Source organism: Rousettus aegyptiacus, unplaced genomic scaffold (assembly GCF_014176215.1).
Source record: "Rousettus aegyptiacus isolate mRouAeg1 unplaced genomic scaffold, mRouAeg1.p scaffold_m13_p_4, whole genome shotgun sequence".
Lineage (NCBI taxonomy): Eukaryota > Metazoa > Chordata > Mammalia > Chiroptera > Pteropodidae > Rousettus > Rousettus aegyptiacus.
The window spans coordinates 676765-699778 of NW_023416307.1; positions in this window are offsets into that span (position 1 = coordinate 676765).

A 23014-nucleotide genomic window follows, 5' to 3' on the forward strand; every position below is an offset into this window, starting at 1 on the left:
CCGGGCCTCTGCTCCTCAGTCTTATGCTGTCCTTCATGATCTGGCCTTTTCATGGAAGAGTAGCCAGTTTTTGGTTTTTTTTTTGCAGAATGGCCTTAATTTAGGTTTGTCTTAATTCCTTCCAGGGTTCGACTTAGGCGAGGCATTTATTTGGGTAGAAAAACCGTAGATGTGATAACGTACACAAACATAGCTTTCCCTTCTCCTCTTTAATATTTTTATTTGCAGGCATACCTTGTTTTATTGCGTGTCTCTTTACTGTGTCTCGCAGATGTTATTTTTTTAAAAAAACGAACCGCGCGTGTCACGGCCCGTCGCTTGCTGAGACAGCAGTCGAGGAACCCCCGTTTTTCTTCGCTCCCCGGGACGTGCGGCGCTGTGCCCGCTTCCCTCTGACCCCCGTCCGTGCCGCCGCGTTCAGGAGCCTCCCCAGTTTGAGGACGGCACGAGCCTCTCTCGGAACTTCTGCTTCGGGCAGAAACCTGCGCATTTGCTGCGAGGAGGAAGCGGCGGAGCCTGAGGCCGCGTGTGGGACGGAGGCGCCGGGGACGTCCGGGCCCTCGCCCTGCGGCTCGCGCCGCGGTGCCCGGGCTCCGGAGAGCTGAGACTCTCCATCCCGCGCAAGCTCTCCTCCCCGCTCACCCTCAAGCCTGAAATGAAGCAATTCGCAGGTTCTTAGACCCTTTTTTTTTATTCCTCACACATTCTAACGGCTCTGAGAGAGTTAGCACATCTTACAATCGAAATGGGCTTCATTTTTTCTCTTTTGGAGGTGTTTTCGATAAAGATACAGTCTATAATTCCTGGCACCTCAGAACTGAGGCCATGCGGTGGCCTCTTTCCCGGGCTGTGTCCGTTCCTGAGACCAGTTGCAGGAGCCGCGGGAAGAGAATGTTCTGGTCGACCGGGCCGGGTCAGGCTGGTTGATCTCACCCCCGAATGTCAGGGGCGGTAGTTCCCTAGAGGAAAGTCAGGAGGTCTTATGGGTCGGGGGCTGGTGTTCCGGCCACAGGTGTTCTCACCCTGAGCTCCCCGTGGCAGCCGGCAGAGCAGCTGAGCAGCCTGCAAACGACCTGGAGTTGGGTGTGAAACGCGCATCTGTACGTTTTCTCAGGAAAACGGGCAGTGGGCTCCTTGACCCCTTTTGGTTCAGTGGGAGAAGGGCGGCAGGTGTTCTGGAAGGAACACCTGTCAGCCAAGCAGTGGAGATGGTGTCCAGTGACTCTGAAGACACAGCAGGTGGGTTGGAGAGAAACCTAGGGGCCACCTGCTAGATGTGTCAGAGCTGGGAGAGGCGCCCCTGCTATGAGGGCCGTGAAGCCCCCAGGCCACATCGGAGGAGGAAGAGAGTCCTCTGTAACCACCGGGGTCTGCTTGGAAGGGGAGACAGAGCCAGGGTCCCCGCAGAGGAGAGTGGGAACGCCTCAGCCTCCCTAAGCTGGGGAGGACCCACCTCATGGAAGGGGACGAAGCCACCGTGTAACAGGAGGAGGCTTGCAGAAACAATCCTCTTGCTGGCAGCAGGAGGGAAAGAACATTCCAGAGCCCCCCACCCCCACCCCCGGGAACTGCCGTGGGCTGTGATGACGAAGGGATTAACGAAGAGGACGTCAGCTCCGTGGCTGGTGGAAAGCGCGGAGTCCACACTTAGAATGTTGGCTCTAAGAGAAGCAAGCCGGATCTTAAAGAATGCGTTTAGACGCTGGATTAGGAGAAAAGCGTAGCGGGGTCAGCGGGCCACGGGTGGGGGGGGACGTCTCCCCATCTCCCTGCGCAGGGCGGGGACGTCTCCCCATCTCCCACCACGCGGGACTGCGTGTGGTCAAAAGGCTAAGCACATCGTTGCATGGAGTTTTTCAAAAAGTGGTGCTGCCCGGAGAGCGGGATCCGGGGTGCTGGGGGACCCCACTTTTTGTGCGACAGCCTCTGGGTGGGGTGCCACGACTTGGAACAGAGCCTGGAGGTGTCGACCAGCCTCGGGCCCTCTGTGGCAACCAGGAATGCGGCGTCCCTGGGGGCGTCCTCCTCCTCTTCCAGTCACTGCCTGGGCCAGCCGTGCCACCAGAAAAACGAGCCCCGGGTGAGGTGGCACCTGGCAGGGACCGCGAGCGAGGCCGCCGGAGGACGGCCCTGGCTCCGGAGAAAGCGGCCGGGGCGGCAGCCGCCGCTGGGGCGGGGGTTGGCCTTCTTCTCGCTCTCTCCTGGGTGGCTGCGGGGGGCTGTGCCGCCCGGGGAGGAGCCTTCCCCCTCGCCCCTGCCTCTCCCGAGCCTCCCAGGTCACAGCCGGCCAAGGACGGAGGGCTCGCCCTGCCCCGTTTGGCCCTAGGAAGGGTGCAGAGCAGTGCGAGACCCCACGTTGGCCTTTGGGGGGATGGGAGAGGCAGGTGACGCGGAGTGGGGGGATGGGAGAGGCAGGTGACGCGGAGTGCCGCTGGACGGTCGAGGACAGGACAGAGTGTGCCCCAAGTGCAGCATGGCCCGCACTGGCCTCCCCAGGGTGGACGGGAAGGGTGGAGGCGGGGGCAAAGCCCTTCCCTCTGCAGGGAGGACGGGGGGGGAGGACGGTGGGCAGAGGGGCGCGTCCCGTGGCCGCAGCTGGCACACGCCGTTCATGGTGACGGCTGGACGAGATTTGCTGGGTGTCCTTTCCCCCAGCGACCGGGCAGAGGGGCGCGTTTCGATGAGCCCACCCGACCACCCGATGCGGCGCCTCTCGGCCTGGCGGGGCTGGGTCTGGGTGTTGTCGCCGTGCGGGGCGAGGGTGTGGATCTGTCCGCTGGCCGCGTGGTCTGTCAACCCTTTGTCCCCGGTCCACAACGAGAGACATGCAGACACAGAGGACAGGCGTTCAGAACAGTGATAGCCATGTGACAGACTGACCTCGACTGCGGAATCTGACACTAACGAGTGACTCTTCGGGGCAGAAGGAGGCCCCGGAGTCTGAAGGGCGGGGGAAGATGGCGGAGAAGCATGAGGGTCGGGAGCAGAGAGCCCGGCCTCGCCTGCCCTGCCCCCACTCCAGGAAGATGGGACAGCGTCTGAACCAGCCGGGCCTGGCCCGGACGACTCCAGGCCTATCTGGGGGGGGGGGCGGTGGGGATGGAGCCCACGGAAGGAATCAGGTCGATTCTATGATCTTGGAGGTGAGAAGTGTGCCTCCCTGACCCCCGCAGGCTCTCTCCCGTCTGTGAGCACCCAGCACCCCCCAGCAGAAAACATCTACAGCCCTGACCCTTAAAGGTCCCGCCCGCCAATCACCTTGCAGTGACACTCACCCATCGACGAGCCTCACACACGCGCACAGGGTTTCCAAACACCGGTTACTAACTCACCTCTGGAAAGTGAACAGCGAGCCCGCCAGACACGGAGGGCCCCCCACGAGTGCCCCTCACACGAGTGCCCCCCACGAGTGCCCCTCACACGCAGGACAAAGACACTGCCCCCCAGCGACCCAACAGAGAGGAAAAACCGGAGAAAACAGAGACCCAGTATGGGTCAGGGGGAAACTTTCAAAAACCTACAATTATCTCGGAGAGAAAAGAGGAGGTGTTAAATAACTGGAAATTGGGACTCTCGTGTGTGTGTGTGTGTGTGTGTGTGTGTGTAAATATTTAGAAAATAGAAATCGGAAAAAATTTTAGTGCGAAAAATTTCTCTGTTTATTGTTCTGCTGAGAGAAGTAAAACTCTTCAGAGAAGGAAGAAAGGAGGTCAGAATCGTATCAGGAAGCCCAAACTCCTGATGCCGGGCATTCCAGAAACAGAGAAAGAACACGTCCCCCGACTCAAGGCCTCCACTCGCGGTGACCGGCAGGACAGCCATGCAAAGCACGGCGCCCTGGGGTGTCCGAGAGGGCACGCAGAGGCGAGGCCAAAGCTTCCAGGGGCTCGAGGGGATTGTGCCCGGCCCGCGGCCTTCCGCACGGCAGAGGCGGAGCTGCAAGGCCAGAGGCTGCCATCGACGCTCCGAGAGAGTGGCCCCCTCTCTCGGGCGCCTTTGAATTTTCTCCCCCGGCTCCCCACTTCCTGCTCCTGTCCCCGCCTCTCCGTCTCCCTGCGCTGCCTTCTGCGCAGCCGACCCCCCGGGTGGAGCCGCGGCGTCCGGGCCGGGTGCAGCCTGCGGCTGCGTCTCACCTGCGCGTAGCCTGCCCGTCGGGACCTCCCTTTTGCTATCATCTCCATTTCCGCAGGTTCCACTCCACTCCTTCTGAACTGGCCTCTTTTCCCTCCACAGTGGCCTCTGTATTCAATTCCTGTTTTACGTCTATAGTCATTTGACACATGCCTGCCTCAGCCATGATCTGATTATTCTGTGAGCGGGATTCTCAGGGGTCTCGTGTCTCTGTTTGTTGATCTGCTGGGGGGTTGTTCCCCTGTGGTCTATCATTGCAGATTGTGAGCTCATCTTCAGCAGGGCTCCGCCTGTGGGAATCTTTCGTGTCTGGGCTGAGAGGGTTCGTGTTTGTAAGACTCCCAGCGGCCCTGCCAGCCTGTGCTCACTTGAATGCTCGTTTCGGGGATCTGTGGTCCTCAGTTATACAGACTGCATACATTTAAATCCCAAACCTGAAGCGGACTGGCCCATCGCCTCAGGCTCTCAGGGGGGATGTCTTTCCACCTACGGCACAGGTGGAGGTAGATACGCTCTTGGGTCTTCTTCCTTGGCTGGTGGAAGGCCCCCCCGAGGCAGTGTCACTTATACCAGCCTGCCTGCCGTGGGCCCCAGCCTTACCTCCCGTCCCTGGGACATTCAGCCCACGCCCTTCGGCAGAGACCAGCGCAGTCTCACAGACAGAAGCAGCGTGTTCCCAGCCTGGCCTTGGTCTCTCTTGCCCTTTTGGCCCTTGTAGATTTAATAATTTTTCTTTCTGGTGTGTTTAGCTAGTCACTCACGAGGGTGCGTGTTCTTGCGTTCTCTGTGACATTTCTAGGTGTGTAGTAGGTAGGAGAGTTTTCAGTTTAGTCCACGCAGGTAAGGGGTGGGTCGAGTCGTCACTGACCTAGTCGCAGCGATGTGTAAACAGCACATTTTTATTTCGTTGTCAATGGCGATGTAACTATGCCGGGTGACTGTGGGCGTGGGCGGGGTTGTTGTGAAAGAGATAAATCTCTATCTTCCATAGTCGGAAATAAAACCGAGCATATTAAACACCAGAAGCAGACAGACAGCAGGGCGCGCGTGTGCTGGGCGGTCACCTGGCTGGGTGGCGCTGGATCTGGGGACTGGATGGCTGTGCGCTGGCTTTTCATCTGGAGTTTCCCACCTTCTGCACGGTGTGTTCTGACTGACTTGATTAAAAAGCAGACACATTAGCGTGAGAGACCGAAACGCGCCCTACGCTGTGTTTGCTCATGGGGGGTACGATGGCGGGAGACCCGCCCCCGGGGGCCCCGACGGCAGGGCTCGAGGGCGTCTGCCTGCGCCCTTCAGGCTGGGTTTCCACATCGACATCGGCTCAGCATTCTCAGCAGCTCCCGAGTGCCAGGACCGGGCAGGTGCTGGGAAGCTCACGGCCGGCCTGAGGGGGGCAGGGACGGGCGCGCACGCGGTACCCCCGTCGACGGGCCGCTCCTCGGACCCCACGGGCCTGCTCCGCGGATTTCCCGCTCCGTGCGCGCGGACCTCAGGGGCCCGCGGTGGCTCTGGGGACGGCAGCACTGCCAGGAGCATTCATTCCTCTTTGTCCCCTTAGGCCCGAGTGAGGAAGATCGATGTTTGCTCAGTGCTGAGTAAGTGGGTGGGGCTACCCTAGGGAGCCCGTTCCTCCTGCTCGCCTCCCGCGCCCGGGTTGGGGGTGAGCCCCCCACGGAAGCAAAGCCTCTGCCTCTGACTGTGGGAGGCGCTAACCAGGTCCCCTCCAGCTGCCCCAGTGTGGGGGGAAAGCCGGCAACTCCACATGGCCTTGGCGGGCCCGCCAGACCACACTGTCTGCGCCTGGCCTCGTGGGGGTTGCCTAGCCTACTGACCTGTCCCCCTGTGAAGGATGGTGGGTGACGGAGGCAGCCAGGCCTGGGAGTCGGCCGCTGGGTGACAGTCCCGGGTGACAGACCCTGTGCTGGAGAGAGGAAGGGGCCCGCTGGGTACCTCAGGGCTGGGAGCCGGCGTCACCAGACATGGGGCGTGTGGGGACAAAGGGAGCAGCCCAGGGAGGCCCTCAGAATGAATTCTGGGACCCTTTTTGGACCCGGCTGGGCAGCAGTGGCTTAGAATGCTGCCCCGTCCTGTGACCCCCACGTGACAGCGAGGTGCTCGTGAGGAGTGAGTGTCCTGCCAGGTCTGGGCTCTTTCCAGGAGGCAGGACAAGCTTCCCGGGCCTGGGGCTGGGCTCGCGCCGGTGGCTGTCTGGCTCTCCCCACCCCGGCCCTGTCCCGCCCCCGATCTATCCTGGCCAGCAAGGCCGCGCTCACCAGGCCAGTCTCTGTGATGGACGCCCAGCGGGACTGGAGTCTCAGCTTTGGGGAGCTGTCTGTGGGGAGGGGACGGCTCAGGCAGCGACCCCAGCCCACCTCTGTGGGAGCCCTTCTGCGAGGGCAGAACCGGGGCGCCCCGGCCTGCCAGGAGCCCTGGCCGAGGGGCTGGTGCCCGTCGGCGGTGGCAGAGGTGGTGGGGGCGAGGGTGGAGAGCTGGGGCTGGCACATGCAGGTGGGGCCGCGGGCTCTGGGGCGTTGGCCGGGCTATTTGGCCCAAGCCTGACCCCTCCAGAAGGCTTCTGCCAGTCCCCGGTGAGCCTGGGGGCTGTGCATCGGGCGCTCATCACCAGCACACTGGCCCAGGGCTCGGCCTTCTCCTCCTGGCCATGGCGGGTGGGGGGCGGTGGACAGAGGGCCGAATGTCCCCCGTGTTTGTCAGGGCTCTCCAAGGAAACCCGACAGCAGGCCGTGGCGCTCTATGCTTAGGCACAGGTTTATTTTAGGGAATTGGCTCACGTGGTTAAGCTCGGCTGGCGAGTCCCAACTCGGCAGGGGGTGCCAGCAGGCTGAAGACCCCGGGGAGAGCTGGCGTTGCGATTCGAGTCTGAAGGTCGTCTGCTCACAGCACTTCCTTTTTCCGGGGAGGTCAGTCTTTTGTGCTGCGAGTTCCTTCAACTGATTGGATATGGCCCACCCACATCATGGAAGGCAATTTGCTTTACTCGAAGGCCAGCATTTTACATGTTAATCTCACCCAGAACACCCTCGGAGTAACAGCCAGAATAAGGCCTGACCAAACGTCTGAGCCCTGCGCTAACACATGCAGTCACCGTCGCCACGGCCCTGCACTGGGTCGCTCATGTACTCAGCCCAGGCTCCCACTGAGCCCCCTTCCAGGGCGCCACTGCCCCCACTCAGCATCCAGGTGAACCCGGGGGACGGACGGGGCAGGTGGGCCGGCATCCCTGGGATGCGGAGTGGGGGCTGAGCGGAGAGGAAGCTGGGAGGAAAGGTGGACGCCACAGTCAGCCACACGCTGCCGAGGTCGCCGAGCGCCACGTCTACTTATCCAGGCACATTTTTCCTTCATTGGTCAAAGCCAGCAGCGACCTGCCGGGACCTGCCACAGGAAACCGTGGCCTGCACCGACCTGAGCACGGCCGCCCCAGGGCAGGCGGCCTCCGCCTCGCAGGCGGCCTCCTTACTGCCCGCAGCCGGCCACTCCCTGCACCGTCAGGCCTGCAGGACGGCTCCCGACGAGGAAGCTTCCAGGCCTGCCAGAGCCGGCGGCCGATGTCGCACGGGGCTTACGAAAGCTTGTGCCTTATTCATGGCTATTTGTTATTTATGAATACTTACACACTAAACAATCGCTGTGTGTCTGAAGTTCACATCTACCTCGGCGCCCTGTGCTTTATCCGGCAACTCTGCTTACGTAACGTCTTCCTGGCCACGCTCGGCTGTTTGAAAAGTGTAAAAACCTTGTTTTAAAATGCTCCAGAATTTGGATTTCTCCCAAGGAAGTTTATTTCGTAGGTGTTCCTGCGACCCACAGATATCGTAACTCGATGAGCAATAAGGTTGCTCTCCCCGCTTGACGAACGCAGTGCGCTTTGCCTTTTGCAAAACTGGACGTAAAGGGAACAAGGTTCTCCTCAACATGGGAAGTCGCTTTTTTGTGTGTGATTGGTTACCAGGGGCAAGACCTTCGGGGAGCCGCGAGGAGACACCGCCTCCGTCTGCAGAGGCTGCGCCCCGCAGTGGGCACCGGGCTACGGGAACCATGGGAAGCGCCGGGCGGTGGAGCCAAACCCCCGGGAGGCCACCGCACGGCCGTGAGTGGGCGCTCGCGGTGCCAAGCCTGTGACGGGAGGGAGTCGGGGTGCTGGTGGTTCCAGCAGGGGTGCGAGGGGCACATCCCGCCGGGCCTGCAGCCCCGCCCTCCTCCTGGGCACAGTCACTGCCGCGTCCTGCAGGGAGGACCCACTTCCTCGCCCGAGCGCACTGTCCCAGGTGTCCCCCATCTCTCCCCTGACCACCTGAGAATTCCGTGATAGGTGGCGCCTCCCCATCAAGAGGTAAGTGTCTTTCTTTCCGGCAGGTGCCAGGCAGATCGATGTAGTAGACAGTGGGAGTTGGTGGCGGCCAGGAGCACAGAGTGCGGGGCCGAGGGCAGGCGCAGGGACAGTGGACTTCAGCCCAGACTGCTTAGGACAGGTGTCTGGATCAGGAGCTCTTATGTTCATTGAGAAATGGGAAGGAAGCATGGTGTGCGTGGGTGTGTGTACGTGTGTGCATGCATGTGTGTGGGGGGCTGTGTGTACGTGTGCGCGCACATGTGTGGGTGTGTGCACGTGTGTGGGATGCGTGTGTGCATGCATGCGTGTGCACATGTGCGTGCATGTGTGGGTGGTGCGTGTGCGCGTGCATGTGTGTGTGGGTGCGTGCATGCATGCGTGAGTGCGTGTGTGCGCGTGCATGCGTGTGTGTGTGCGTGGGTGCGTGGGTGCGTGTGTGCTTGGTGTTTCATGAAATTCCAGCCCTGCAGAACTCGAATCCCAAACCATTCGTCTAGACCCCGCTTTTCGCCCCGCCTGGTGTCCCGTCTGGTGGGCCTCTTTCCCTCCCTGTCACGTCCCCGCCTCAGAGTGGCTTCCCCATCGACCCTCCTCAGCAGTGATCTGGACGGGGCTAGAGTGCATTCTGAGAGCTCCTCCCCCACCCCGACTGCTGGCCCGCGCAACCTTCAAACGACTCTGGTGTCATGAAGACCCCAAGTCAGTGGACCCTGAGCCGAGGTTCCGAACGACCTTGGGGCCGACCTGCTCACAGAAGCCGCCTAGGTCAGGGGCTAGTGCAGAGCAAGGGGGCCAGAGGCCTGAGGTGCGAGAAGGAGCAGCAGGAAGCAGGTTCTGCGGCGCCGGCACCGATGCGGGAGAGACCGGGAGGGACCAGGCAGCACTGACGGGGGCACTGCCCTCGGCCAGCAGCCAGCTGAGAAGCCGCACGCAACCCCAGCCCTGAGGCCACGAGGGCAGGGCCAGCGTGGGAGTGAGCGCTTCCCCAGAATCTACAAGGAAGAACCTGGCCGGCCGGCCCGCGGGCGGATGAGTGGGCGCTGTTTTACGTGGCCACGTGGGTGGTCAGTTGTTTGATGGCCGCAGAAAGCGAGTTCAGAAGGGCTCTGTGATCCGGGGTCTTTTTGAAACACCTGAGCATCTTCCCTGCCAGCCCTCCCAGGCCTCGTCTGCGCCATCAGAACAAACAATAACAGCTACTGATGAAGCACCAGTTTACTGCCAGACACTGGACTTACGTGACCTCTAACCTCTCAGCACCCTGGGAGGTGAGTGTGCTTGTTCTGGCTTTACTCACCGGGAAGCTCAGAGAAGTATGTGACTGACCCAAGGTCACTCAGCCAGCTAACAGGGGCCCGGTGCACTAGGGGTCCCCAACCCCAAGGCCACAGACTGGTACTGGTCCATGGTCTGTTAGGAACCAGGCCGCACAGCAGGAGGTGAGTGGCAGGTGAGCGAGCGAAGCTTCGTCTGCATCTGCAGCCGCTCCCCAGCACCAGCATCGCCGCCTCAGCTCCACCTCATCATCATCAGGCATCAGATGCTCATAGGAGCATTGTCCCTGGTGTCACAAATGTTGGGTACGGCCACTGTACACCCAGGATTGCTGCCTGCAGAGCCCTGGCTGATTTGCCACACCTGTTGCCTCCAGGGCCACCCGATTCTCCTAAAAATCATTGGCACTTTCTCCAAGGATGTAAAAATGGCCAATAAGCACATGAAAAGATGTCAATGCCATTAGTCGGGAGGGAAATGCAAGTCAAAGCCACAGTGGGATAACATCTCATATCTATCAGAGCCAGGGCCACAGCCAAGCCCTGGCTGTGGATGAGGAGAAACTGAGGCATGTGTGTGCTGCCAGTGGGACTCTTTGGAAAACCGCCTGGAACTTCTGCAAATGACTAAACATACAGTCAGTACATGGCCCAGCAATTCCGCTCCTAGGTATCTACCCAAGAAATGAAAACCTATGTCCACACAAAAACTTGGGCATAAATGTTCAAAGCAGCGTGATTCTTAATTGGCAAGAGATGAAACAGCTCAAATGCCTGTCGACTCATGAGCAGATAAGTGCAAAGTGGCATAGCCACACAGTGGACTATTATTTGGCCATAAAAAGGATTTTAGGACTAACACATCCTTCGCGTGGATGAGCTTCGAAAGCAGTGTTCACAGTGAATGAGGCCAGTCGCAACAGACCACGTATTACATGATTCCATTCTTATGAAATGTCCAGAACAGGCAAACCCATGGGGACAGAAAATTAGTGGTTGCCAGGGGCTGGGGGACGTGAAGGAATTGTGGGGTGCTAGCTAAAGCGTAGGGGGCTCTTTTCAAGGTGATGAAAATATTCTAAAATTGACCATGGTGTTGGGTGCATATCTTCAACATACTAAATACCATTGAAAACACGAAAAACCACTGCACTGTACTTTAAATGGGTGACTTGTATATTATAAAAATTATGTCTCAATAGAATTGTTATAAAAATAGCATCGCTGCCAATACCCCGCCCTGCGACTGCCTCGTCCAGCCCCTCCCCGCCAGGGGCCTGGTCAGCTCAGCCGTGGACACCGCAGCTCCCTAGACAGATGCCATTCGCCTAGGAAGGGAGTGTGTAAGGAGGTCCACTTTGTCCTCACAGCAGATGTCCCCTCCAAGTGTCCTGTGATGCTGGTGCCCCCCGCCCCCCAGCTGCATGCAGCCTCTGGGACCTGACACTCCTGGGTCTGTCCGCATGGGGACGGGTGGCCATCAGACTTTCTGGCCACAGGTAAGATGCCACCTGTGGTTTTCTGAGTGCTTGTGCAAGACGGCAGACACTGTTTGTGCTCGGGGCCACAGCCAAGCCCTTAGACACCTGCACACACTCTACAGGGGACGCCCTCAGAACCCCTGGGGCGAAGAGGCTGAGTGACACCCCACAGGGGCAGAGCTAGGACACTGACTTCCGTCCCTGGTGCTGACGTTCTGGCCCTCTGGCCCCAGCTTCCGGCCTCAGGCCCGGCCTAGGGAGAGACACCCCTAACCAGCGGAGGATGCTCTTTCTACCAGGTGTGGTGAGGCGGGGCGGTCAGCAGGCAGTAGTGTGTATATGGGGGGGGGGGCGCCCAATGACAGCCGTGAGATGCTGGCCTCGCTCCTCTTCCAAAGGGCGAGGGGTGCTCTTGATCCAAAATCATGCGCCCAAGTCTTGAGCCCCAGGACCTGGGATGTGCGTAAAGCCTGGTCCCCGAGCAGGTCTGAAAGGTAGACCTTAGCGAGTGGTGTTGGCGGCCACCTTCCGGCCGCACTGAGACCGCTCCTGGCTCCCGAGAAGTCGGAGTTGGGGAGCTGTGGGGCCCATCTAGGCCTAAAACCGGATCATCTTTGCCCGGAAGCGGTGGGCGGGGGTGGGGCCGAGTGCGTGCCTGGGGTGGGGAATCGGGTGGACGCTGAGGCACGCTGTCACAGACCTGGTGGCTTAGAGCCACGCACGTTATCATCTCACAGTTCTGGGCCGAGGTCGGGGCCCGCTGGGGCAAAATCGGGGTGTCGGCAGGGCCGGTTCCTGCGGGGGCCCTGAGGGTGAGTCCTGTCCTTGAATCTCGCGGCTTCCGGGGCCTCCCACACTCGTTGGCTGTCGGCCCCTTCCTCCGCCGCCACAGCCAGGAGCGGCGTCCCGTGGACCGCTGCGCCGTCCTCTGCCCGCTCTGCGAGGCCCCGTGGCGACACCTCCGCGGGAAAACAGACGACGACGGCAGAATAAACACAAAACCGCTGGCTACTCGAAGAGCGCGACTTTTTCGAGAGGAGTTTTGCAGCTGTGTCAGATCGTTCGGGGAATGGATTGGTCTTTAGTCCACGGAAAAACTTAAGCGGATAAAAAAAAACGAGGCGATAGTTAACGCCGGGAAAACCGAAAAGTCGCCTGAGAAAGCGAAGACGACGCCGGGCCGCGAGAACGTTCGTGGCGTCGGAACCACGTCGCCACCGACGCGGCCAACAATGGCGACGTAGGCCTGACGCACGCCGACGCACGCCGACGTAAGCGCCGTACGCACGCGGCGGGGGCGGGGGCGGGGCGCGGAGCTCGCGGGTTGGGGTGGGGCTGTAAAGGGGCAGAAAGAACCTGCAAGGAATCAGGGGCTGATCGTGGCGGTTAAAAACGTGGAGGTAAAGATTTAAAAAAAAAGAAGAATTAAGAGACTCGAGGAGGCGATTGAAGGGAGCAGGAGCCGGAGGTGGGAAGGGCCGCAGTGACAGCCTCTGTTCGTCACAAACCTTGGGACGCTGTTCGACTTTTTAAACGATGTCGTGCGATCATCTGGAAGCTGCGTACTCGGGACAAGGCAGCAGGAGCGCGTCCGGGCCCCCGGGCCCCGCACCCGCGGCCGACGGTGGACCCCCGAGCCCAGCTGCGTGGGCCTCGGGCCGGCGCCCGCGGTTCTCCTTGGCGCAGCGTCCGGCGGCTCCGAGGGCCCGGGCGCTGAGGTCCCCGCGGGCGTCCGCGACCCGGTCGGAACCACCGCCGCCTCCGGCAGGCGCGCGGGTCGGCGCAGCGGGCCCATCGCCGCGCGGCCAGCCCGCGTGCAGCGGGCGAGGCGTCTGGGCAGGCCGGCCGACGGCGCGGACCGAGGGCCGCGGGGAGCCGCCCGCCCCGCGCGGCTCGCCTCTCCCCCCGGCTCCCTCCGAGCCTCCGTTTCTTTCCCGGGGGAAGCCAACCGCTGGGCCGGAAGCAGCAAAGGAGCTCGGGATTTCTCCCGCCATAGCAGGGGCCCTGCTTGTCGTTTCCTGTCGCGTTCAGACACTCCATGCCCCTTTGGGCGTCGGATGGGGGGGTCTCCTGCGGCCGGCCCCCTGAGGGAGTCCCGTCCCAGGGGACAGGGACGAGGGAGGGGTGGCCTGCTCTCGCGCAGGCTTCCTTTCCCGGTCAGACCACAGGCCGCATCTGACTCTGTCTGTCTCCAAGAAATCCGAGCTGAGCGGCTCGCCCTGCGCCTTCGTGCCCTGAGACTGTCTCACCGAATCGCACAGCCGAGGGCTCCCTCCAGAGATGCTCCCCCCAGAGATGCGGTCCTCACAGCTCCGGGGGCCAGAAACGCAGCCAAGGGGGCGACAGACCCCGTGCGAAGCGGGCGTTGGCTTTGGGCCCACACAAAATCTTAACTGAAATCCACCTGTACCAATACATGGCTCTGACACCCGCGAAGACCCTGCTCGCAGGCGGGCTCACGGGCGTGGATTCTGGGGTTGGAAGACGGACATACCATTCTGGGGGGACGCGATTCAACGCCCTCCCAGCGGGCGCCGCCCTCCCGCCTCCCAGGTCCTCCCCTCCCCGAAAAACTCCTTCCTTCGAGACATGCCGTCCGGGAAACTCCGCACCTGCTGCTACCTCACGTCTCCCCTCACCAAACTCCCTGGAAACGTCCTCTGTGTCCTTGCTGTCCCATGAGGACCGCTCGCCTGACCCACGTCTTCCCGAAGGACCCTGGTACTTTTCCTCACGTTTGGTCCTTCTCACGCCCTACGGCTTTCGAGGGAGCTGTCGCGTCAGACACCCTGGTCACCGCATGCTGGTGCCATGCCTGGCACACTGCACCTGCTCAGTGGGGACCCGGCCCTCCGGCTGCTGGCCTTCTCCTTGGGGACAGGCAGCTCTGTGCCCTCCGCAGCGCTCAGCCAGGCGTGGAACAGACCACGAAGGACCTGGTCTGAGCCAGCCCACCACTTCCGGAGCCATTATTTGGGGCGGGGACTCCCACTGGGTCAAATGGCACTGCCATTCCCAAAAGAATGTCCGGAGTCTCCCTGTCTGACCTTCGCTTCCGCAGCCAGCCTAAGAGGTACACGGGTGACCCCCGGGCTCCACGCTGACGGGTTCCACTGTCTTCAGTTGTGATTTTTAACTCACAATAACATCAGCTAGCTTGGTCACCCACTTTCCTCAAAGGGCAGAGGTCAAACCAACACACTTGAGACTAAGAAGGGGCCACGGTGTGGCCGAAACCTCAGCTTTCTCATCTGGAAGGTGGGGCGCTGGAGCTTTCCTCATTGGGTGGCTGTGCAGTTAAATGAAATATTACAAGCAAAACACTTGCGTTTTCAGAACCCAGTGCTCGGCACACAGTGGGAGCCCAGTCAGGGGAGCTGCAATTATCAACGAAGTTTAGTTTCCCGGTAAGTGGCGGCCGCGAGGTGAGCCCCGCGGTGTGTGCCCGGGGTCACTCCCCGCGCTGATGGGCACACCTGCGATGACTCACCTCCTGCGGGGCTGCTCTGGGCCTGGGCAGCTCCTCCCTGGACCTGTGACAACGGTGCTTTGCTGGGATAGTGAAGACAGGTTGACAGTGTCGGCCGGGCTCAGCTGGGTCTTTTCCAGAAGTCCATGCTGCGGACCCGCCGTCCCCCGCCCCCCGACTTCGTCCCCGTCACCTCCCTCCCGTGTGGGCAGCTCTGCCTCCTGGGTCTCTGCTCCAGTAGTCAAGTTGGTGACACATAGATGAACATTCACGGAAGGAGTCAGGGGCCGGTGACTGACGTCTCCTGTGAACGCTGTGTATGTTTGATTGTTACAAAATGCACGTAACATTTTCCCCTTTTAACCACATTTGAGTGCACGGCTCCGTGGCGCTGAACACTCACTCCCTCCCCTCCCCCGGCCCCGGCTCGGCCGTCCTGCTCTCTGTCCCTCTGAAGGTGGCTCCTCCCGGGACCTCTGTTCAGTGGAGCTACACGGTGTTTGTTCTCCGCGCCTGCCTTTTCCCATCCAGCGTGATGTCCTTCAGTTCATTCAAGTGGCAGCGTGCTTCGGACTGTCCCCCCTTTTTAAAGTGGAATACGATCCCACGGCGCGTGTGGACCACGCATTGTTTACCCCTCGCCCGTGACGGACCCCGGGCCGTGGGCGCCCGCCGGCCCTGCTCACGGCGCCGCTGTGAGCGCAGGTGTGTGCGCGAGGCTCTGTTTGGGTCTCCGCTTCTGGTTCCTTCCAGCACGTGCCCGGAGGTGAGGTTGCTGGGCCATATGGCAGTCCGCATTTCATCTTCCGAGGACTCGTGAACGTTGCATTTTCAGTCGGGGAGGCAAGACGCAGTGTCACGAGTAATGGGAAAAGCGCCCGATCTCGTCGACCCGGACAGACCGGGGCGGGTTTCCACCCTCCGTGGTCACATTTCTGAGCCTCTGTTTCCTCATCGATGAAATGGGGGTGATGCACCCGCCTCACGCCTGCGGGGCTTTGAGAAGATGTGACTTAATTTACAAAGTGCCACGGTCTGGCGGCTTCGAGTGTTCCCAGTGCCTCTGGGAGCCGAAAACTATATATTTTTTTAAGGGTTGTATAAACGCAAAGAACAGGCGGGAGCCCCTGCGTGGCCTGCAGGGCCTCAACTGCGTCCCGCAGCCCCTCACCGGGAGGGCCTCGGCGGGCTCTCTGCCATTCAAGGGAAGACGCTGAAGCCGGGGTCCCCGGGCGTGAGGACAGCCTCTGGGCTGAAGCGAGCTCAGGGCTGTGGCCAGTGACTCCGCCTGCCCGGGCCTCCATCTCCTAATCTGTGAGGTGGGGTAACCCCGCCGTGGCTCGAGGTCTAACCTTCCTCCAGTGTCTGCTCAACACGGCCACCCGGAGCGCCTTCTAGCACATTCTGTCTGCCAGTCTCCTGTTTTCTGTGCGGTCTTGCTCCTCAGCTGGGGTGCGAGGCCGCAGGAGCGGGGGTGCCCATGTGTTCTGTCCCTGGATGTGCCTGTCTGTCCCCAGGGCTAAGAACCACACCTCCGCAGGGAGAAGGCCCTGCACACAGAAGCCGGGAGGATCCAGACCCCATAGGCTTATGCGAGAACAAAGCGAGGTCACGCTCGAAGACATGGAGACAGTGCTGGGGCTGCGAGCACCCACGCCCTCTGCAGAGGGGGCACATGGGTGGGGGACTTCCCGCAGGGCCTGTCCTCAAGCGCCACGCACCTTGTGAATGAAATTGTAGGAAATGCAGCAGAAAAGGCCAGCGTGCCTCCCGGAGGCTGACACATGGGGTGTGGTGCCTGCAGACTGCGGGCCAGCCCGGTGACCCACGGCAAACACAGTCAGCTTCCTGGGGACCTGCCTGACTGGTCCCCACGCCTTCTTCAGCATCACCGGGGAGGCGGCCACATGCGGCGAGATGGCAGGTCCTGTTTGCTGCCGCGTGTTCTGGGAACCGGAGCCGCCCTCTGCGGCCGCGTCTCTGCACCGGCTCGCTCTCTCGCGTCACCCTGACGGGCGCCCACGGAGAAGGTGTCCCCCCTATTTCCTCGGTGAAGCCACCAAGGCTCTCGTGCAGCTCACTTTTACTATGTCACGTTGCCAGGATGGTGACCATCGGGTCTGCTGTGCCAAGATGCTCTCCTGGGGGGGGGGTGGAGTTCTCCTGGGGGTGGGTGGGACGTGGGGGCCCCTGATGACCTGCAGCTGAAAACCCGAGGAGAAGGCTCCTCCCTACGGCTCCCTGGGGACAGAGGGCTTTGAACATCAAACCGCAAAGACAGGGAGAGCTCCCTGACTCTCCGCAGCCTTTCATCTCAGCCGCTAGGGTTGACTCCACCTCACAAATGTGCTGACCAGCAGGAAGGCAGCAGGCTGGGGGCGGGGAAGGAGGTGGGCGGGGGGCAGGTATGCCAGGCTTTGTTGATAGGAAAGTGACATGATGTCATGGAACAAGTGTCTCCCTCAACAGGACACGCAAGTTGAGTGACATGCCTGAGGTTTGAGAAGGGCAATCCGCTAAGACCGGCTAACAGGACGGCCCTGGGTCCAGGGCGGCGCAGGGGGTGGGTCAGGGAGGCCCCCCTCCCCACGTCAGGGCACGAAGAAGGACAGTGACATGATCTCCGAGCGCCAGATGGGAGGCCCCCGCGGACAGGAACCCCAGGCCCTCAGAGGGGAGGAGAGGCGTCAGGAAAGAGAGGGCAAGGCCCAGGCTCCCCCGTGTGCCAAGGCCCTCCCTACCACCTTAAACGGGAATGGTCCGTCGGTGGGTTGACAGATAAAAGAATCGAAGTTAGGTCTTTTAACGAAGAGAAAAATATTTAATTGATCTTAGTTCTGGGAAGGCAGTATTAGCATTAAATTAATGAAAGGAAGCGTGAACAGACAAGTACATCTACATAAAATAAAAGTCCTGGAATAAAAATGATGTGAAGTAAAAGTAAGTGGTAAACGTAGCAAAAAAAAAATCAGCATAAATATGGGCAAGCGGTGGGCGGGACTCCTTGACACACAGCAGAGGTTCTTCTGAATTAATATGAAAAATATGCTCCGGTGGGTAAACGACCCCAAGGCATGCACGGACAACGTGGACACCAAGCCGTAGGTCTGAGAAGTCTGAGGACAGCAGGGCAAAGTTCAGGGGGTGCTCGGGGCCCAGGCCGTCCTCCCAAGGGCTCCCGGAGGTGGACCCCAGCCTCTCCCCGCCATTTGCTGATGGACATGAGGCTCAGCGCTGTTACGGGATTTTCCCCAAGTCACCAGCTTCTAATCGATACAGAGCCGACATGTGAGCTCATCTCTGATTCCGAAGCCTTTAACCACTCTGCTGTGTAAGTAAACTTAAAAAAAAAAAAAAAAGCTAATTAAGAAAAAACTCGGTCTCACTGACAGTCAAAGAAATGCAAATCAAAATGAGGAAGAAGTAGCATCTCCAGCTACCGAACCCCACTCCGGGGAGCCAAGGGCAAGGGGCACCCCTCTGCCTGGGCACCAGGGCACAAACCGTCAAGCCTCTCTGGGGAGCAATGTGATAGATGAAGAGCCTACGAAATGTCTCCGACTTGGAGACTTTGCTTCTAGAAATCTCTTCCAGGAAGCAAAGGCTTCAGACAGCATCACACAGACATCGGGAAACAACCAAAATGCTCCCAAACCAAGGACGAGGAACTAAGTCATGGCACCTCCTGCAGGGGACGGTGACCCACCCGCTCTTGATGTGGCAAGTGGCGGCCAAACCTCAGAAGCGACAGGCAGGGCCGCGAGGTGCAGGAAGGGAGGCATTTAGCCTGCGTTTGGTGGAGTAGAGGGGAGGTGGGGGTCAGTGTTGGGGTGTGGCGGGAGTCTCGGGGAGCGCAGGGGCGGCAGATGGGCGTGGAAGGTGGGAGGGGCCAGGTGTGGAAGGGGCTCGAGGACCAGACTCTGAGCGATAAGGAAAAAGTGAGGAGCTTTTAACCGCCATCACCCCCATTATAAAAATAACAGGCAATTTGGAAAATAGAGGATGTGGTAAACGGGAAGGTACAAATTATACCACCTCACTAGCTGGGTGACTGTTTCTCGCCCTTGGGTGAACGTGATTCTGTCTCCCGCTAGATGAGAGTGCGGACAGCTCAGAATTAGGGACCATGTCACATAGAACGTTAGGATCCTAGCATTAAGCATTTTCTGCTAACCATATTGGATGGATGGGTGGGTGGGTGGGTGGGTGGACAGGTAGATGGGTGGGACTTTCCCAGATGGAGGGCATCTTCGTGCAACCCCAGATGCCCCTTGTATGATTGGGGTGACCTGGTAGAAAGGACCCCAGACCAGGATGGCTTTGCCACCCACCAGATGGGCAGCTTGGATGAGGTGTTTTACTGCCTCGTGCCTCAGTTTCCTCATCCTGAAAATGGTGAGAGACAGACAAATGTGGAGATCCGCTCAGAAGCCTCGAGTTGGCATAAAGATGATTTCAAGCTGAAGACATTCGAGAGTCAGCAGGTGCAGAAGAAAGCCTCCTCCAAGCCTCCCTGATCCGACTCAAAGCAACAACTTCTGGAAACTGAGCCTCCGTCCGTCAGTCCCCTCTCTGCGGCTCCGGAAAAAAATCCACTCAGACCACAAACATCATCGCACATTTGCTCCTGTTCTCCTAAAAACTCGTTCGTCTTTCCTAAAGACACCTATGTCTTTCCCATAGAAAAGGAAGCCTCTAGAAGCCATCTCTTGGCCCTCCCTTCCCCTGCTGAGTTAGGTACATAAGCCGTTTGCTATAACCATTCAGTGAGCCAGCTACTTCTTTTGTGGGCTCCAATAGGCATATGTGATAAACCTTTCTTTTTTCTGGTTAATGGCTTTCATCAGTTTAATTTGCAGACCCCAGCAACAGAACCTAAGAGAGAAGAGGATAAGTTTTTCCCTCCCCAACGTGGGCGGCAGCCAGTTGACAATGACACAGCCTCTGCAGCCGGGAGGGCAGGACACTTTGCTAGTGTTTTTTCCCACTTCCGGTTTAGGACTAACCCGCTGCGGTTCTGCGGGGCTCACGCAGCCTCTGCCCCACCTTGTGCTGCCCTTGCCTTTGGCAAAACTCCCTGCGGGGAGGCATCTGATTCGTGCTGTAGGCACCCTCCACCTACTGCCTGAACCTTTACCCACTGAAAAGGTCCTGCTGTGCCCGCATTGCAGGGGAGGGGCCCCGGGTGCGAGGGGCTTAGCCACCCTGAGTACACCTTCGTCGTCGCCAAGGGGACTAATGGCTGCAAGCCTCACGTGGCCGTCAGCCCGCACCTGCCCACGGGTGGCCCCTGCTGCCCGCCGCCCCTGCCAAGACGCAGCGCTCGGAGCGGGAGCGCCGTGCGCAGTGCCCGCAGCTGCTGCACCAGAATACCACGCGCTCCGTGGCTTCACGCCGCGCGGACTTATCCTCTCACAGTTCTGGAAGTCAGAAGATCAAAACGAGTCTGAAGCGGCCAGAATTACGGCACAGGCGGGGCCGGCTCCTTCTGGAGGCTGCGGGAAGGAGCCCACAGCTCCTGCAGCTTCTCGGGGCTGCGGCTGCGCGGCCCCCGTCTCTGCCTCGGCTGTCACGTGGCCTTCTTCTAAATCTGACCCTCCTGCCTCCCTCTCGTAAGGACCCTTGTGATGACATCGGATCCACCTTGGCTAATCCAGGGAAGTCCCATCTCAAGGTCTCTGATTTAATCCCGCCTGGAAAGTCTCGGATGCCAAACACGGGACAGAGTCCCCAGTCTTGGGGTCAGGAGCGGGCGTCTTTGGAGGGGGTTTTGTCATTCTGTCTCCGACACCCGCGAGGTCGGGAGGAAGGTAACAGGCCTGACCTGGGGTGTGATCAATGGCACGGAGGCGCATCAGCGGAGCCCGGCCTGCGGGCCTCAGGGAGGGCGCGTGAGAAGTGGACACTTAGGCCGAAAGCACCCCACGCCTGCGCCACCTGCTGAACGGTAACATCAAAGTCAGAAAGAAGCCTCTTCCGGAACCGAGTCCAAACACAGCGTGTCATTCCAGGGTGGCGAAGGACCCCCGCTCTCCCTGCGTTTCCCACCCGCAAAGGCCAGGGGCCCAGGGGGCAGGTATCCGCAGGTGTGATGAGGCAACCTGGTTCAGGTGCAGCATGAGGGTGGGGGGGGCGGTTCCCGGCATGTCTGACGGTGTCCTCTGTCCGAGGTGGACCATGTTAGGCTGTCCCCAGGCTGTGGCAGGGCGGGGTGCCCCCCCTCGCTCCCCAGGGAGCCTCGAACACAACAGGACCCGTTGCTTCAAGCTCGACAAGGAACACACGGCTCTCCACGGACGAAGATGCTGCCGTGGTTCGCTCGCCATGGGGCACATTTGTCCAAGGACAAGGGTGCATTCACCCAGATTCGTTCACACTCCTGAACTGCCAAGGAAGGGGACAAGCCCTGCGACACGTCAGGCCAGGACGCGGGGTGGAGATCTGACCCTCCCTGACGCAGAGCTCAGGGCAGGCGCGGGAGGCAGAGCTGAGGACTGCGGGTGAGGAGGAGGAATGGGGGGCAAGGACGAGGAACGAGGGGCTGGGCGAGGAGGAGGCGTGGGCGGTTAGCGTGGAGCAGGGCGACCTGCTTCCCCGAGGCCCCCGCTCTGCTGCGTTCGGCACATCTGGGGTGCGTCAGACCCGTCCGCGGTCAGGTGAGGGGCTCCCTGTTCTCAGAAAGCCAGATCTTCATCTACACAGTGCAAAGGGGAAAGAGAGGAAGCGGAGGTTTCAGCGCTGGGACCGCTCCCGCAGGCTGTGGCACCCGCCCCTCAGGGGAGCCGTTCAGATCCAGGCGCGGTGGCCTCTAGCAGCAGCGAAAGTGAGTCGGGACGTTTCACCCGAATTTGACTGAATGGAAGAGTTTCGAAGTTTTCTTCACTGCGTTGAGCTGCTTTACAGTTCCGGGGTGATCCCGTCCTTAGTTTTGCTGCAGGAAGCTGTCCTGTCCCCACCAGAGGGGCAGGTGGCCTCTCCAGGGTGGCGCCTCTGACACGGGCCACCTTCTCGTCCCCCAGGATCCCCGGGGCCTGGCAGAGGCCGCGCACGCAGGCTGCATGCATCTTGGGGAAAGAGCAGAGTGGGGAGCAGCGGACGGAAAGGCGGGGAGCTCGGCAGGGCAGGCGCCCTGTCGGCTTGGCCCAAGTGGGGTTCTTCTTTAATTTTTAAAATATGCAACGTCCCCAGTGGGTTTTAAGCTCGTCGAAACTTGGGACGAGGCTTTCCTCCTCCTCTCTCCCTCCCCCCTCCCTCCGTCCCCTCCCCCTTCTGCCCTCTCCTCCCGCCTCTGGGGGAGGCACTAGCTGGTCCTGAGGTGCCTGGGCTGTGCACAGGGTTAGTGCGTAGCCCGTGTCTCAGACCCTGACCTTGGGTGAGGACGGCTCCCAGGGAGCCCCCAGTCCCCCCCCCATCTTCCTTTCTTGCCATCAAAGTCAGCGGTGGAGAGTCGTGGGTCTCCTCCGTCACTATATCCTGTGGGCTTCTGAGTGTAGGGACACACGCACGGGTGTGTGCTCACGCGTGGGCCGTGGGTGACCCTCGGCCTTGCGTCCCCCAGCCGGACTGGCCTCCGTTGTGCGAAAACCTGAAGTAAAGTGGCAGAGCCCAGTGTGCTGGCTGTCTGGCTTACGACACGCATGTCCGTGTGCACGTGTTGTGGCGTGTGCGTGCCCGTGGGCATTGTGCATTGTCTGTGTTCGCGTGTAAGTACGCGTGCATGCCTGTGTGTGAGGTATGCGTGTGCATGTGTGCGTGTGTGTGCGTGTGTTAGATATGTGTCTGTGAGCTATTCGATCTCTGCCACCGGAGCCGTAGGGGACAGAGAGAGAGCAGGGCCGTCCTGCCCCTGATGGGATGCTGTTATCCGAACTCAGGTGAGCAGCCAGGTGCAGACCGTTTCTGTTTTTCTCACCTGTCTCCAATGGACCTCTGTTTTCACTCAGCCCACTGAGGAGTATTAGATGCCTTCTGAAGACAATACCGGGGGAGGAGGACGATGAGAGACGGGGGGTCCTGCCCACCCCCGCTCCGGCACCGAGAAGGTGTCGCCGCCGAAGCCAGAGCTACAGAGCCCCTGCCCGTCCGTCTGGGCGGAGGTCACGCCCGCCTGGGAGTGTAAGTCGCCCTTGAGATCTTCTTACTGGGGGAGGGGGGCCAGGGCCAGCACCCACCACATGCCCTGGCACAGGGCTGTGTCCCCCTCGCCAGTGGGAGCCCAGGACGGACACCCCCTTCACTTACGTAACTTTTAAATAACACTTGGGTGGCGTTTGCCACGGGGGGCAGGTGCTGATCCTCTCTC